At 39.0% G+C, this 14471-nt stretch overlaps 1 protein-coding gene across 2 annotated transcripts in view; it reads left to right on the top strand.

Annotated features, from left to right (window-relative positions):
* The window catches only part of AKAIN1 (A-kinase anchor inhibitor 1), a 96992-nt gene that overhangs the window by 79498 nt on the left and 3023 nt on the right, over positions 1-14471 (top strand). The window lies entirely within an intron of this gene.

Below are 14471 nucleotides of genomic sequence, written 5' to 3'. Positions count from 1 at the left end.
TTGAATATCTGATTAATACCTCTTGTAAGCTCCAATAAAGCAGGATCCATGACTGTGTTGCTCAACATTTTAATCCTTCATACTTAGCCTAGTGCTTGTCATATAGTGAGTGCTCTATAAATCTTTAATGAATTAATGCACGAATGCAACAAACACTTTGACCTACTGGCCTTTGTAAGTCTCCACAGTACCCTGCATGCAGATGCTTAATAAATACATTTCTAGTTTATCTCACATTGTTCTATAGGATATTTTAATAAAGAGCTCCATATAGTTTATGAGAGTAGCTTGCCATATTCTGAAATGATAGGTCTGGCCATTGCAGGCAGATTCGGGCATAATTCTTAATGCCCTGTACCTGATTTGATAGGGCTGGTAGTAATAGTGGGGCGTCACTCATATAACTTAGAACTATTCTATACCTGCCAATACTTGTGTTGCCTTCGGTGTCTCAAATCCACCTTTTGGAAACCCTAAAATGCTGCTTCTGATTTGCTTATGGTACCTAAGATACAGCATGACTTGGTGGCTTTAGCAGCAGACTGGAAACTCAGACGCTATGACACTCTGTCGGAAAGTCACATAACTTTAGTCACATAACGTTTGCTCGGTGTCAAAGCAGGGCAACCAGGACAGTTTCGTTAGCAGTTAGTGTAGATGAGTGAGATCTAACATCTGGTCCTTCAGGAAAAATTCCTGTAGTTACAGAGCTGGAAAATAGACACTCTTTCCATTGATAAAGGGACCAGAATTAGTTCTTGTTCTCTGTGTTCTGTAGTCATGATGAATAATAATATGACCCTTATAGTCTCAAGCAATCAGAGAGGAAGATAAAAAACACGCTCCATGGTCACCATCAGCAGCTCTGTGTATTGGAGAGTATGAGCAGGCAGGGGGTGCAGAGCCCTATCCTGCCCTGGTAGGGACTTCTGTAATTTGCATATTTAGTGACTCAGTGGGGAGAGTGAAGACATAGACAGTACTTATGACACGACTTCTGCCACACTCCCTGTGTGACTTTCGAGGGAAAGTCACTAATTGGATTCTGCCTCAAAATGGGAATAGTGACCTTTTCTAAATCCCACCTTACTGGACTATAAAAGGGTTAATGTAATACAGGCAAATGGCCCATAAGTTCTTAGGGGAAAAAAATACAATACAATAAAATAAAATTTTATCAGGAGGATCTTCCTATCGTTGTTAGAAGCACAATTTTAATGGATATAAATACGAAATTAAGACCAATTATTAACTACATAGCAATTGAGTTCCTCAGACACCTTCCACTGGTGCAGGTGAGAATGACCTGTGGAACTGTATGCTCTAAAGGGAGGGAGGAGAGTGCAGAGCTCAGGGAAGTCTGTGGAAGGCTGGCCCCCCTGGGGTGGGCTGATGTCACAGGGAAGTATCATCACAGGGATGTCTGAGTGTGTGTTTGTTTCGGGGGGCAGTAGGTGGGTAATGATTGGAGGTGGAAAGACTGAAACACTGAATACAAATTTAGTTATATCACATTCTTGACTTCAATGTATTTTTTTTAAAAGATTTTAATTAAAATATAGTTCATGTAGAATATCATATTAGTTTCAGGTGTACACCAGTTATTCAACATTTAGCTACCTAAAGAAGTGATTACCATGTTAAGTCCAATAACTATCTGACACCATATCACACTATGGCAATATTATTGGCTATATTCCTTCCCTGTACTATATATTACATCCTCATAACTTATTTGTTTTATACCTGGAAAATTAAACCTCTTATTCCTTTCACCTTCCCCTCTCCTTTTAATTTTTCAATTACAGTTGATCGTCAGTATTATTTTATGTTACTTTCAGGTGTAAAGCTCAGTCGTTTTATATTTATATAACTTAAGAAGTGATTCCCCTAACTAGTACCCATCTGGCACGATATATAGTTATTACCATATTATCGACTATATTCCCTGTGCTTTACTTTATATCCCCATGACTATTTTGTAACTACCAATTTGTACTTCTTAATCTCTTCACATTTTTCACCTTGCCCACCAACACCCTCCCATATATCATCCAGATAAGTCTAATACACCATAAATCTGACACCATACATAATTATTACAATATTATTGACTATATTCCTTATGTTATACCCTATTTGTATTTCTTAACCCCTTCCCCATTTCCACCCATCCCCCTAACCACCCTCCCATCAAAATGTTTTCTGTATCTATGAATTTGTTTCTGTTTTATTTATTTTGTTTTCTAGATTCCACATATAAATGAAATCGTATGGTATTTGTCTTTCTCTGACTTACTCCACTCAGCACAATACTCTATAGGCCCATCCATATTGTTGCAGATGGCAAGACATTATTCTTTTTTATGGCTGAGTAATACCATTGTATATATGTACCACCTCTTTACCCATTCATCTATTGATGGTCACCCAGGTTGCCTCCGTATCTTGGCTATTGTAAATAATGTTGCAATGAATATTTTTGTCCTCCTTTGTCTCTTGTTATAGCCTTTGTTTTAAAGTCTTGTCTGGTGTAAGTATTTCTACGCCATCTTTTTTCTTTTTTGATGTCCATCTTCATGAAGTATCTTTTTCCATCACTTTCAGTCTCTGTATGTCTTTCGATCTGGAGTGAGTCTCTTGTAGGCAGCATGTGTAAGGGTCTTATGTTCTTATCCATTCAGCCATCCTATGTTTAGATTGGAGCATTTAATCCATTTACATTTAAAGTAATTGTTGATAGATATGTAGTTATTGCCATTTTATTATTCATATTTTTCTCCTTCTCCTTCCTCTTCTTCTCCTTTCTCTTCCTCTTCGTCTTCCTCCTCTTCTTCTTCTTCTCCTCCTTCTCCTCCTCTTCTTCTTACTCCTCTTCCTCCTCCTCTTTGTTCTTCTTCTTCTTCTTAAAGAAGTCCCTCTAATATTCCTTGTAATACTGGTTTGGTGGTGATGAACTCCTTTAGCTTTTTCTTGTCTGGGAAGCTCTTTGTCCTTTGATTCTAAATGATAGCTTTCCTGGGAAGAGTAATCTTGGTTGTAGTTCCTTGCTTTTCATCACTTTGACTATTTCATGACAATCCCTTCTGGCCTGCAAAATTTCTGTTGAGAAATCACCTGACAGTCCTATGGGAGCTCCCTTGTAGGTAACTAACAGCTTTTCCCTTGCTTCTTTTAAGATTCTTTGTCTTTAACCTTTGGCATTTTAATTCTTGGTGTGGGCCTCCTTGGGTTCATCTTGTTTCAGACTCTCTGCACTTCCTAGGCCTATATGTCTACTTCCTACACCAGGTTAGGGAAGTTTTCTGTCATTATTTATTCAAATAGGTTTTGAAATCCTTGCTGTCTCTCTTTTCTTTCTAGTACCCCAATGATGCAATTGTTGGTATGCTTGATGTCCCAGAGGTCCCTAAACTATCCTTATTTTTTTAGATGCTTTTTTCTTTTTGCTGTTCTGATTGGGTGTTTTCTGCTATCTTATCTTCTAAATCACTGATTCAATCCTCTACTTCATCTAATCTGCTGTTGATTCCCTCTAATGTATTCTGCATTTCGGTTATTGTATTCTGACTGGTTGTATTATTTTTGACTTTTTTTTTTTTATGTTTTCTGTCTCCTTTTTAAGGTTTCCTATTCTTTGTTGAAGTTCTCCCTGAGATCATTGAGCATCCTTATAACCAGTGTTTTAACTCTCTGTCTGGTAGAATTCTTGTCTCCGTTTTATTTAGTTCTTTTTCTGGAGCTTTGTCCTGTTCTTTCATTTGGGACATGTTTCTTTGTCTCCTCATTTTGTCTGCCTCCCTGTGTTTGTTTCTATGTACCAAGTAGGGCTGCTATGTCTCCCTGTCTGCGTATACTGACCTTATAGAGTAGGTGTCCAGCGGCACAGTCTCTCTGGTCACTTGTGCCAGGTGCGCCAGGTGTATCCCTTGTGTGGGTTGTGTATGCCTTCCTGTTGTAGTTGAGCCTTGCTCACTGTTTGTATGTCAATGGGAGGAACTGACCCTGATTTGTTGTGAGGACTGGCCATAAATATGGTGGAGGAGCTGTGGTACAGGAGCTGACCCTATAGAACAGGATTTGCTTTAGCAAGGATCTCGTGCTTCCCCAGTCTGCTTTTTTGGGTGTGTTATTCTTGGAGGCTGCCAGGTGATGCTCTGGCTCAGTCCAAACATGACCACCAGAAGTGTCAGCTCTGAGGCCACCTGGGAGGGCCCCCACCACAGGTCAAGTTCAGCTGCAGCCTGTGCCATGCCCAGGGCTGCCTATCATGAGCCACAGAGCAATGCACAAATGGCAGCCACCCCCTCCGGGCTTGTCGGTCATTGAGAAGCCAAGACACAAACTGGGGCCAGCTGCCCGTAGTGCCAGGCTTAAGGCTGCTTAGCAAGAGGTATGGGACATGCCAAAGCCAGATGTTGCTTGTTTGGGTTTGTGAATCTTTGAGAGATTTTAGGAAAGTTCGAAGCATGAATCAAAACGGCCATTTGTGTGGAAAAGCCACTGAAGCAGTTCTGGTGTATGCAAAAGTTGGGTGGGTCAGGGTCTCAGGGAATCACCAGGGTGGAGTGGATGAATGGTGTTAGTCATGTTGATGGAGATTCAAATATAGCAGCCACCTGTGTCTGTATGCCAGAAGTGGGGAGGGCTCAATAAATAAACAATAGATTCTGCCAGCACTTCTGTCTGGTAGAAAGCTGTGCCTTCATCCCTTGTCCTTACACCAGACAACTCAGTTCCTCCCCATATGTCCCTGATGCTTTTTGAGCTGCTGCTGCCCCAGCACTGGAGCTCAGAGTGAGTGAGTCCATCAGTGAGTAAGTCCATGCACAGGCCCTTTAAGAAGAATGCATGTGACTTCAGCTGTCTTTCATCTCACTCAGCAACAATCTTCGCTGGTTTTCAGAGCCAGAAATCATGGGGACATCTCTCCCCAGAACTGTAACCCTTGGTTGGGGAGCCTGGTGTGGAGCTAGGACTCCTCACTCTTCCCAGGGGAACTTCTAAAGCCAAGATAACCCTCCAAAATTTTAATGGTCACATGCAGGTGTGGGACCAGCCTGTTCTGCATATTCGCCCTTTTTATCAGTTTTGAGGTGGCTTCTTCTGTTTGTCCTTATCTGTAGAGCTTTGGTTTAGCTAGACTTCAGGCAATTCTCAATGATGGTTGTTCTGTAGTTTAGTTGTAATTTTGATTTGTTTGTGAGAGGAGGCAAGTATAACATTTAACTTCTCTGCCATCTTGACTGGAAATCCCCGACTTTGATGTATTTACATTGGGCATTGAGAGTTTAAAGCTAATTAAATTGATTCATATTTTGTGAAATACCAAAATGATCTTGTAAATGCTCATTAGGCTAGAGGACATTTGTATCATTTAAAACTAAGCAACTGGCCACCCACAACATGTAGGTGATTTATTAATTTCAAATAAATGTAGTATATATAAGTGAATGGCAACACTCAGGATTTATGTGCCTGCCTTCTGTTGGGCTGTAATGCACTTCTGCACACTGTGCTTATTTTAAGGGTATCCACCAGGATATTCTCAAATACCCTTTCCTTTCAAATGAATGCCATTAGGAGCACCAGTTGCTTGTTATAGTGGATGAAGCTAATCCTGCGAATGCCTGCTCTGCCCACAGTGCTTGCCAAAGCAGAGGGACTTGGTGGTTTCTTCCTCCTGAGTAGATGTGTTCTTACCTCTTGAGTCAACCTCTTGGGCTACAGCTAATTGGGTCAGAATGAGCCATGGACATTCAATCTATGGCTGGCCTAAGAGATGACTTGGCCTGAAAATGCTGTTTTTCAGGGTTAATGGTGGTATCTTGAGTCTTTCAGCTTCTCAGGAATTTAAACTGAAGATATGGCAAGAGTCAGGAAGTTGCAAACAGAACTTTAGTTGAAATGCTCAGAGAGAAAGCAGAATGTAAAATTATGAAGCAGTACATGTCATGAATAAATAGAAAGAAGGGTAAGTAAATGCATGAAGTTGGGGAGATCCCAGAAGAAGGGGAGAGTTGTTAGATGGTTGCCACTTATGGAAAGTTGGAACTCTCTAATAGTAGAGAATAATGTAGATAATCTAGTTACTGGGACTATATTAGATTATTTCAATTTCTGAATCGTAATATGAGACTCAGCCAGATATTTCCATGATGTCTGGCTATGCCAGATGTATCCTCATAGTAACTGCACCCCCCCAAAAAAAAGCTTGAGAGAGTATCTTTCCTTGTATGCCAAAAAGCCTAACACACAGTAGTATCTGTGGTTTACCTATTTTTTCTTTCAGTCTTGTTGAGATACTCATATATAGTGACATACATCACTATAAAAGTTTAAGGTGTACAGCTTAGTGACTTGCTTACATATATTGTGAAGTGATTACCACAGTAAGTTTAGTTAATACCCATTATCTCATATAGATACAAGAGAAGAAAAGAAAAATATATTTTTTAATTAATTAGATTTATTGGGGTGACAATTGTTAGTAAATTTACATAGATTTCAGGTGTACAATTCTGTATTATATCATCTATAAATCCCATTGTGTGTTCACCACCCAGAGTCAGTTCTCCTTCCATCACCATATATTTGATCCCCCTTACCCTCATCACCCACCCTCCACCCCCTTACCCTCTGGTAACCACTAAATTACTGTCTGTATCTATGAGTTTTTGTTTCTCATTTGTTTGTCTTGTTCTTTTGTTGTTTTTGGTTTATATACCACATATCAGTGAAATCATAGGGTTCTCTGCTTTTTCTGTCTGACTTATTTCTCTTAGCATTATACTCTCAAGATCCATCCATGTTGTCACAAATGCTCCTATATCATCTTTCCTTAACGCCGAATAGTATTCCATTGTGTATATGTACCACAACTTCTTTATCCATTCATCTATCGAAGGACATTTTGGTTGTTTCCATGTCTTGGCCACCGTAAACAAAACTAAAATGAACATTGGAGTACACGTGTCTCTATAGAGAAATGCTTTCAGATTTTTGGGGTAGATACCCAGGAGAGCGATTGCTGGGTCAAATGGTAATTCTATTCGTAATTTCTTGAGGAACCTCCACACTGCCTTCCATAGCGGCTGCACCAGTCTGCATTCCCACCAACAGTGTATGAGAGTTCCTTTTTCTCCACAGCCTCTCCAACACTTGTTACTATTTGTCTTGTTGATGAAAGCCATTCTGACTGGGGTGAGGTGATATCTCATTGTGGTTTTCATTTGCATTTCTCTGATGATTAGCGATGTTGAGCATTTTTTCATATGTCTATTTGCCCTGACACAATAAACTCCATTGAAGAAAACATAGGTACTAAACTTATGGACCTTGGGTTCAAAGAGCATTTTATGAATTTGACTCCAAAGGCAATGGAAGTAAAAACTAAAATAAACGAATAGGATTATATGAAACTGAAAAGTTTCTGCACAGCAAAAGAAACTATTGACAAAATAATGAGGCAACCAACTGAATGGGAGAAGATTTTTGCAAACAGTGCCTCTGATAAGGGGCTAATATCCAAAATATACAAGGAACTCATGAAACTCAACAACAAAAAAACAAACAACCCAATTGAAAAATGGACAGAGTACCTGAAGAGACATTTTTCCAAAGAGGATATACAAGAATATTTTTCTTGTAGTGAGATCTTTTGTGAATTATTCTCTTAAAAACATATGCTACACTGCAATGCTAACTATAGTCATCATGTTGTACATTAAATCCCCAGTATTTATCTTACAACTGGAAGTTTGTACCTTTTGACCACCTTCATTCAATTCCCCTATTTCCTATCGCCCACCTCTGGTAACCACAAATTTTATCTTTTTGTCTGACTTTTTGTTTGCTTAGATTTCACATTTTGTGAGATCATACAGTATTTGTCTTTTTCTGCCTACTTACTTAGCATAATGTCCTCAAAGTTCATCCATGTTGTCTCAAATGGCAGGATTTCCTTCCTTTTATGGCTGGATAGTATTCCATTGTATATTTTATACCACATTTTCTTTATCCATTGACTTATTGATGGACACTTAGGTTGTTTCCATGTCTTGGCTATTGTAAATAATACTGCAATGAACATGGGGTGTAGATGTCTGTTCAAGACAGTTATTTTGTTTCCTTCAGATATACACTCAGAATGGGATTGCTGGTTCATATAGTAGTTCTATTTTTAACTTTGGGAGGGAACGTTCCTACTGTTTTCCATAGTGGCTGCATCAATTTATAATCCTACCAACAGTGCACCAGGGTTCCCTTTTCTCCACTTCTTCCCCGGCATTTATCTCTTGTCTTTTTTTTTCCCCCTTTCTTCCGCCTCCACCCCCTCCCCCCCACTCCAGTTCAAGCCGTTGTTTCTCAGTCTAGTTGTATAGGACACAGCTCCCTGGCCCATGCTGTATTATGCGCCTTGCACTCCACTCATGCTGGCTGCTGGCCGCTCATGGAAGCCCGCGGTAGCCCACAGCAGCACAGAGCAGCCCACAGCAGCTCACACTGGCTGCCCGCCACTCATGGTGGCACACAGCTCCCCACAGCAGCACACAGCAGTCCCACGGCAGCAGTCAGCAGCCCACACCAATCTTTGGCTGCTCATGGCAGCCCAGCTCCAGGGAGAGCCGTTGTTCACAATCTTAGCTGTAGAGGGCACAGCTCACCAGCCCATGTGGGAATTGAACCTGTTACCTAGGCGGTAGGAGTACGGCGCTCCAACCACCTGAGCCACCAGGCTGGACCTATCTCTTTTAAAAAGCATGAGGTAATATCTCATTGTGGTTTTGATTTACATTTCCCTAATAATCAATAATGTTGAGCACCTTTTCTTGTACCTGTTGTCCATTTGTATGTTTTCTTGGGAAAAATGTCTATTCAGGTCCTTTGCCCATTTTTCAATTGGATTATGTGTTTTTCTATTATTGAGTTGTATAAGCTCTTCATATATTTTGGATAGTAAACATTTTCAGATACATGATTTACAAATAATTTCACCCATTCTTTAGGTTTCCTTTTTTTTTGCTGATCATTCCTTATTATGTACAGAAACTTTTTAGTTTGATGTAGCACCACTTGTTTATTTTTCATTTTCTTGCTTATGCTTTACATGTCATATCCAAAAAACTGTTGCCAAGACCTATGTCAGGGAGCTTTTTCTTATGTTTTCTTTTAGGTGTTTTATGGTATCATATCTTAATATTTAAGTTTTTAATCCATTTTGAGTTGATTTTTGTTAGTGGTATAAGATATGAGTTCAGTTTCATTTTTTAACATGTGATTATCCAATTTTTCCAGCACCGTTTGTTGAAGAGTCTGCCTTTTCTCTATTGAGTATTCTTGGCTCTCTTGTCAAATATTAGTTAATTATATATGCTTTTGTTTATTTCTGGGCTCTTAATTCTGTTCCATTGATTTATGCTAGTGCCGTACAATTAAAAAATTGTTTTATTTTTAAATTACAGTGGATATGCAATATTATATTAGTTTCAGGTGTACAACATAGTGAATAGACATTTATATAACTTAAGAAATAATCACTCCAATAAATCTATTATTGTCCATCTGATACCATACATAGTTACTATAATATTATTGGCTATATTCCTTATGGTATATCCTACATACCCATGACTACTGTGTAACAACTAATTTGTACTTCTGAACCCTTTCCCCATTTTCAACCTCCCTCCAACACTCTCTCAGCTGCCAACCATTGAAATGTTCTCTATCCATGAGTTTGTTTTGTTTTGTTCTTTAAATTACACATATAAGTGAAATCATTTGGCATTTGTCTTTCTCTGTCTGACTTACTCCACTTAGCATAACACCCTCTAGGTACATTCATGTTATTGCAGATGGCAAGATTTCATTCTGTTTTATGTCTGAGTGATATTCCATTTTATACATGAGGTCAGACAATTATGTTCGCTAACTCATCCTAGAAAATGTGCTACATACCTCATTGCTGAATATCACTATAGTCACCTTGGAAATACTCCCCTTGGGAAGCTATGCACCAATGCCAGTGCCTAGTCCACCCTTCAAAGCAATTTTGGAACTCTTTTTCTGAAATGGCCATCAGAGCTGTCATCGTATTACCCTTGATGTCCTGAATGTCATCCAAATGTCTTCCTCTCAATATTTCCTTTATCTTTGGGTAAAGAAAGAAGTCGCTGGGGGGCGAATCAGATGAGTGGGAGGGTGTTCCAATACAGTTATTTGTTTACTGGCTGAAAACTCCCTCACAGACAATGCCATGTGAGCTGGTGCATTGTCGTGATGCAAGAGCCATGAATTGTTGGAAAAAGTTCAGGTCATCTAACTTTTTCATGCAGCCTTTTTGTCATTTCCAAATAGTAAACTTGGTTAACTGTTTGTCCAGTTGGTACAAATTCATAATGAATAATCTGATATGAAAAGAAGGTTAGCAACATCGTTGCAGCAACTTCACGAACTTAGTTGTCTGACCTCATATGTACCACCTCTTCTCTATACATTCCTCCATAAGTTGCCTCCATATCTTGGCCATTGTAAAGGAGTTCATCAACATCAAACCAGTATTACCAGAAATGTTAGAGGGACTTGTTGAAGAAGGAGAAGGATAAAGAGAGAGAGAAAAAAAGGGAGAGGGAGAGGGAGAAGGAGAAAAACAGATAAAAATATGAATAATTAAATGGTAATAATTACATATCTATCAACAATTACTTTAAATATAAATGGATTAAGTGCTCCATTCAAAAGATAGGGTGGCTGAATGGATAAGAACACAAGACCCTTACATATGATGCCTACAAGAGACTCACTTCAGATCGAAAGACATACACAGAATGAAAGTAAAGTGATGGAAAGAGATATTTCATGAAAATGTACATGAAAAAAGAAAAAAATTTGGGATAGCAATATTTATACCAGACAAAACAGATTTTAAAACAAATGCTATGACAAGAGACAGAAAAGGACCCAGTAATCCCACTTATGCGTATTTGTCTGATGAAACCCAAAACACTACTTCAAAGGTTCATGTGTAGTCATATGTTCATTGCAGCATTATTTACAGTACCATATTGTTTTGATTACTGTTGCTTTATAATGTCACTTGAAACCAGCAAGTATGATGCCTCCTGCTTTATTCTTTTTTTCTCAGAATTGCTTTGGTTAGTTGAGGTCTTTTATGGCTCTGTGTATAACTTTTTGTTTTGCTTTTATTTTTTAAATGCTCTGAGTGGCTTCTACAACCATCTTCACTTCTTCCTTTCTCTGTTCCAGCCACTTGCTACTCTTTTTGTCCCACACCTTCCACTGCATATAGATATTCATAACCCAGAGCAAAATGGTAACAAGAACAGTGAGGGTTAAATCAACCTTGCAAGTCACCAAAGGGATCCTTCTGAAACAGCTTGGCACAGACTGTCTTTGACTTTTTAACCAATTTATCTTCATAATGGTTGAAAAATGACATGACAATTTACCTCAAATATTAGGTCACAGATAAATTTAGTATAGATTTTCTTTTCTCTCTATCTCTATTATTAAGAAATCAGCTCACTCTTATCCCTAGTTTCTTCCTTCCTCCTTCCCAAGACAGAAAAATAACTGCACCACAGGGACATTTTGTAGTTAACATATATCTGGCTTGGCTAAGATACTCTTTCCAGGAGCAACCATGGATGTTTTGGATGCTTTTTTTGTCTACACACTTGTGTTGTCCAATGGTACACAGAGCTCCTTGAGGATCAGGTTTGATCTGCTACAAGCACACACTCTCCCTTTTCAATTGAGCCTTGGCCCTTGCGTAGAAGTAATTTAAAAAAATCTTTAATCACTCCCTTTTGGCATTAATACCACCCTACTGGGGCATATGGCTGCCCAACTTGAGACTATGTTTCCTAGCCTCTTGTGTGGTTAGGTGCAGACTATGACTCAGTTTCCCCCAGTAGAGTGTGAGCGGAATGATGTTTGCAACTTCTATGACAATTCTTTAAAGGGAAATTGCTTGCCCTCCATTTTGTCTTTGGTTACCTTCCAGCCCCAGATGGGATATCGACTAATCAGTTGAAGGCTATGTAGTAGGAAATGGCAGAGCAATAAGATGAAAGGAAGTAAGAGTCCTTAGATGACACTGGTGGTGCATAGTTGCCTACACACTGAGGTGTCTCTGAGCTGTTATGTGAGAGAGCAATAAATATCTCTTCCCTGTGTGAGCTGCTCAAGGTTTGAGTTTCTCTGTTATAACAGTCTAATCTATACCCCAACCAACACACAATGGTGGACCTAAGTGCTCAGGAAATACACTAATCGCTGAATAGTTGTTATGTCATTTAGTTCTCTAGCAACCATCCTAAAATAGGTACTACTTGCCCATTTTACAGATGTGTAAACAGGCTTAGAGAAGCAAGATGACTTGTTCAAGATCACATGGCTGTAAGTGGCAGAAAGGACTTGAACTCAACCCTAAAGTTTTTAAAAATGCACATTCTTAATTGCTTGCATCTCTTAATATTACTGTGCACTCATTTAATATAGATAATATTCAAAGTATTCTTCTCTGCCACCTTAAAGTTTCAGTCTGTTGCACACTGTAGCTCTGGACTCCTTCTCTGCTTGGTGTGGTATAGATTTCTCATTTCATCCTGCTTTTTTCGGGGGCTAGGGGGACAAGTATTGTTCTTTAGTCTTGAATAGATTCATCTTGGCTTGTTTGTTAGATTGTAAATCCTTCAGGAGATGGTATTAGTGACACAAATGTTGAATAAATGACAACTATATGTCTAAAGGGATAAGAGGTGTCTGGTCTTCAGAATGACTCAGTATTCTTTTATGTGATAATGTTCTCATGGGTATATAAATTCTGTTGTTAATGAATCAATCCTGGTGAAAACCACTCTTTCCTTGATTTAAAATACATTTTTATGGTAGCAGCATATTTAAATGGAGGAAACATCTGAAAAGATTATTTTGAACAAGGAATGATGCCCATTCTATTTGTCACTATAAATATAAGCAGGTGGAATTTAAAATTTTCACGATTGCACTTTATTCAAATGTTAGATTCATGTTCATTCTGCTGTGTATGCGTTAGTAATAAGCTTATTGCATAGTAAAAGAAAATTCAAAATAACACTGCCTTAAATAAGACATATTATGTTTCTCTAACATGAAAGATGCCTGGAGTTGGTCAGCCAAGGACTGATATGGTGGCTTCTTGGTCATTGGGATCTCAGGCTCCTTCTAACTTTTTTCTTTCAAATGGTTTCCATTTTAAAGGTTCCCTTCTGGTTAGTGAGAGCCCCTCTAATGACAACTATTGTGCCAGAGATGTAGGCAGTAGGATGAGGAGAAAATCACCGGTCTTTATCTGCCTAGTTCCTTTTAAAGACCTTTCCCAGAATTTTGACTACACAAACTTCTACCCCATTGGCCAGAACTTAACTATATGTAGTTGCATAGCTGACCAAATAAAATCATTTTGTCTTGTTTTTAACTAAGGAAGAAGGGTAGGTTGCTTTGCCTTCTAATTATAAAATTCCCACTGCTCTAGATCAGGGGTTAGCAAACTGGCTCATGGGCCAAATCTTGCCTGAAGCCTGATTTTTTTTTTTTTGTAAGTAAAGAGTTACTGGAATAAAGCCATATGCATTCACTGATATATTGTCTATAGCTGATTTCATGATATAACAGCAGAGTTGAGTGGTTGTTATAGAGATGATATGGCCTACAGCCTGAAATATTTCCTGTCTGATCCTGTGTGGAAAAAAATTCGCCAATCCCTGTTCTAGATTATGGAGGACAGATTCTGAGGAATGAATGGCTTTATTTTTTGGTATACTATTATAAGAGCAGGGTTGCATTTAATATGGATTCAGTAATAATCTATTCTTCTTCAGCTCCAGTGAATTTATATCTAGTAGGCATATGTTTGGCTGCAAGCAACATAAAACCTGACTAATGGTTTATTAAACAAAGAGGAGTTTATTTATCTCACATATAAGGATATCCAGAAGTACATGGTCCAGGGCTGGTGCAGATGCTCAATGATGCCTTCAAAACTGGACTCTTTATTTCTTCCCCACTGTGCCCAGAATAGCTCTCATCTCCATGTTTATTGTCAGACGACTGCAGCAGCTAAAAGCATTATGTCTGCATCCCATGTAGGAAGAAGGGAAAGGTAGCACAGGCCAAAGGGGGCATGAGTCTGTCTGTTTCTAAAAATTTTCCCAGAGGCCCTCATTGGCCAAGACTATGTCTCATGACCACAGCCAGCAGCAGAGGATTCTGGAATGGTAAGAATATAAATTGGGCGCATTACTGGGGCAATTGAATAGATATTGTACTGGAAAGGGAGAAGGGGAGACAGAGAAGTATGTGCTACAGAGGGAGAATCACAATTTACTGGGCCACTCTAGCATGTTCTTACACTTTCACCTTCCCTTTCAGCTTTCCTACCTGTCCCTTCCTGTCACAGTTCCCAA

The sequence above is a fragment of the Rhinolophus hipposideros genome, assembly GCF_964194185.1.
Source record: "Rhinolophus hipposideros genome assembly, chromosome: 17".
NCBI classification, from domain to species: Eukaryota; Metazoa; Chordata; class Mammalia; order Chiroptera; family Rhinolophidae; genus Rhinolophus; species Rhinolophus hipposideros.
Note: the sequence above shows the minus strand (reverse complement) of the source record. Positions and strands in the feature narration are given on the sequence as shown.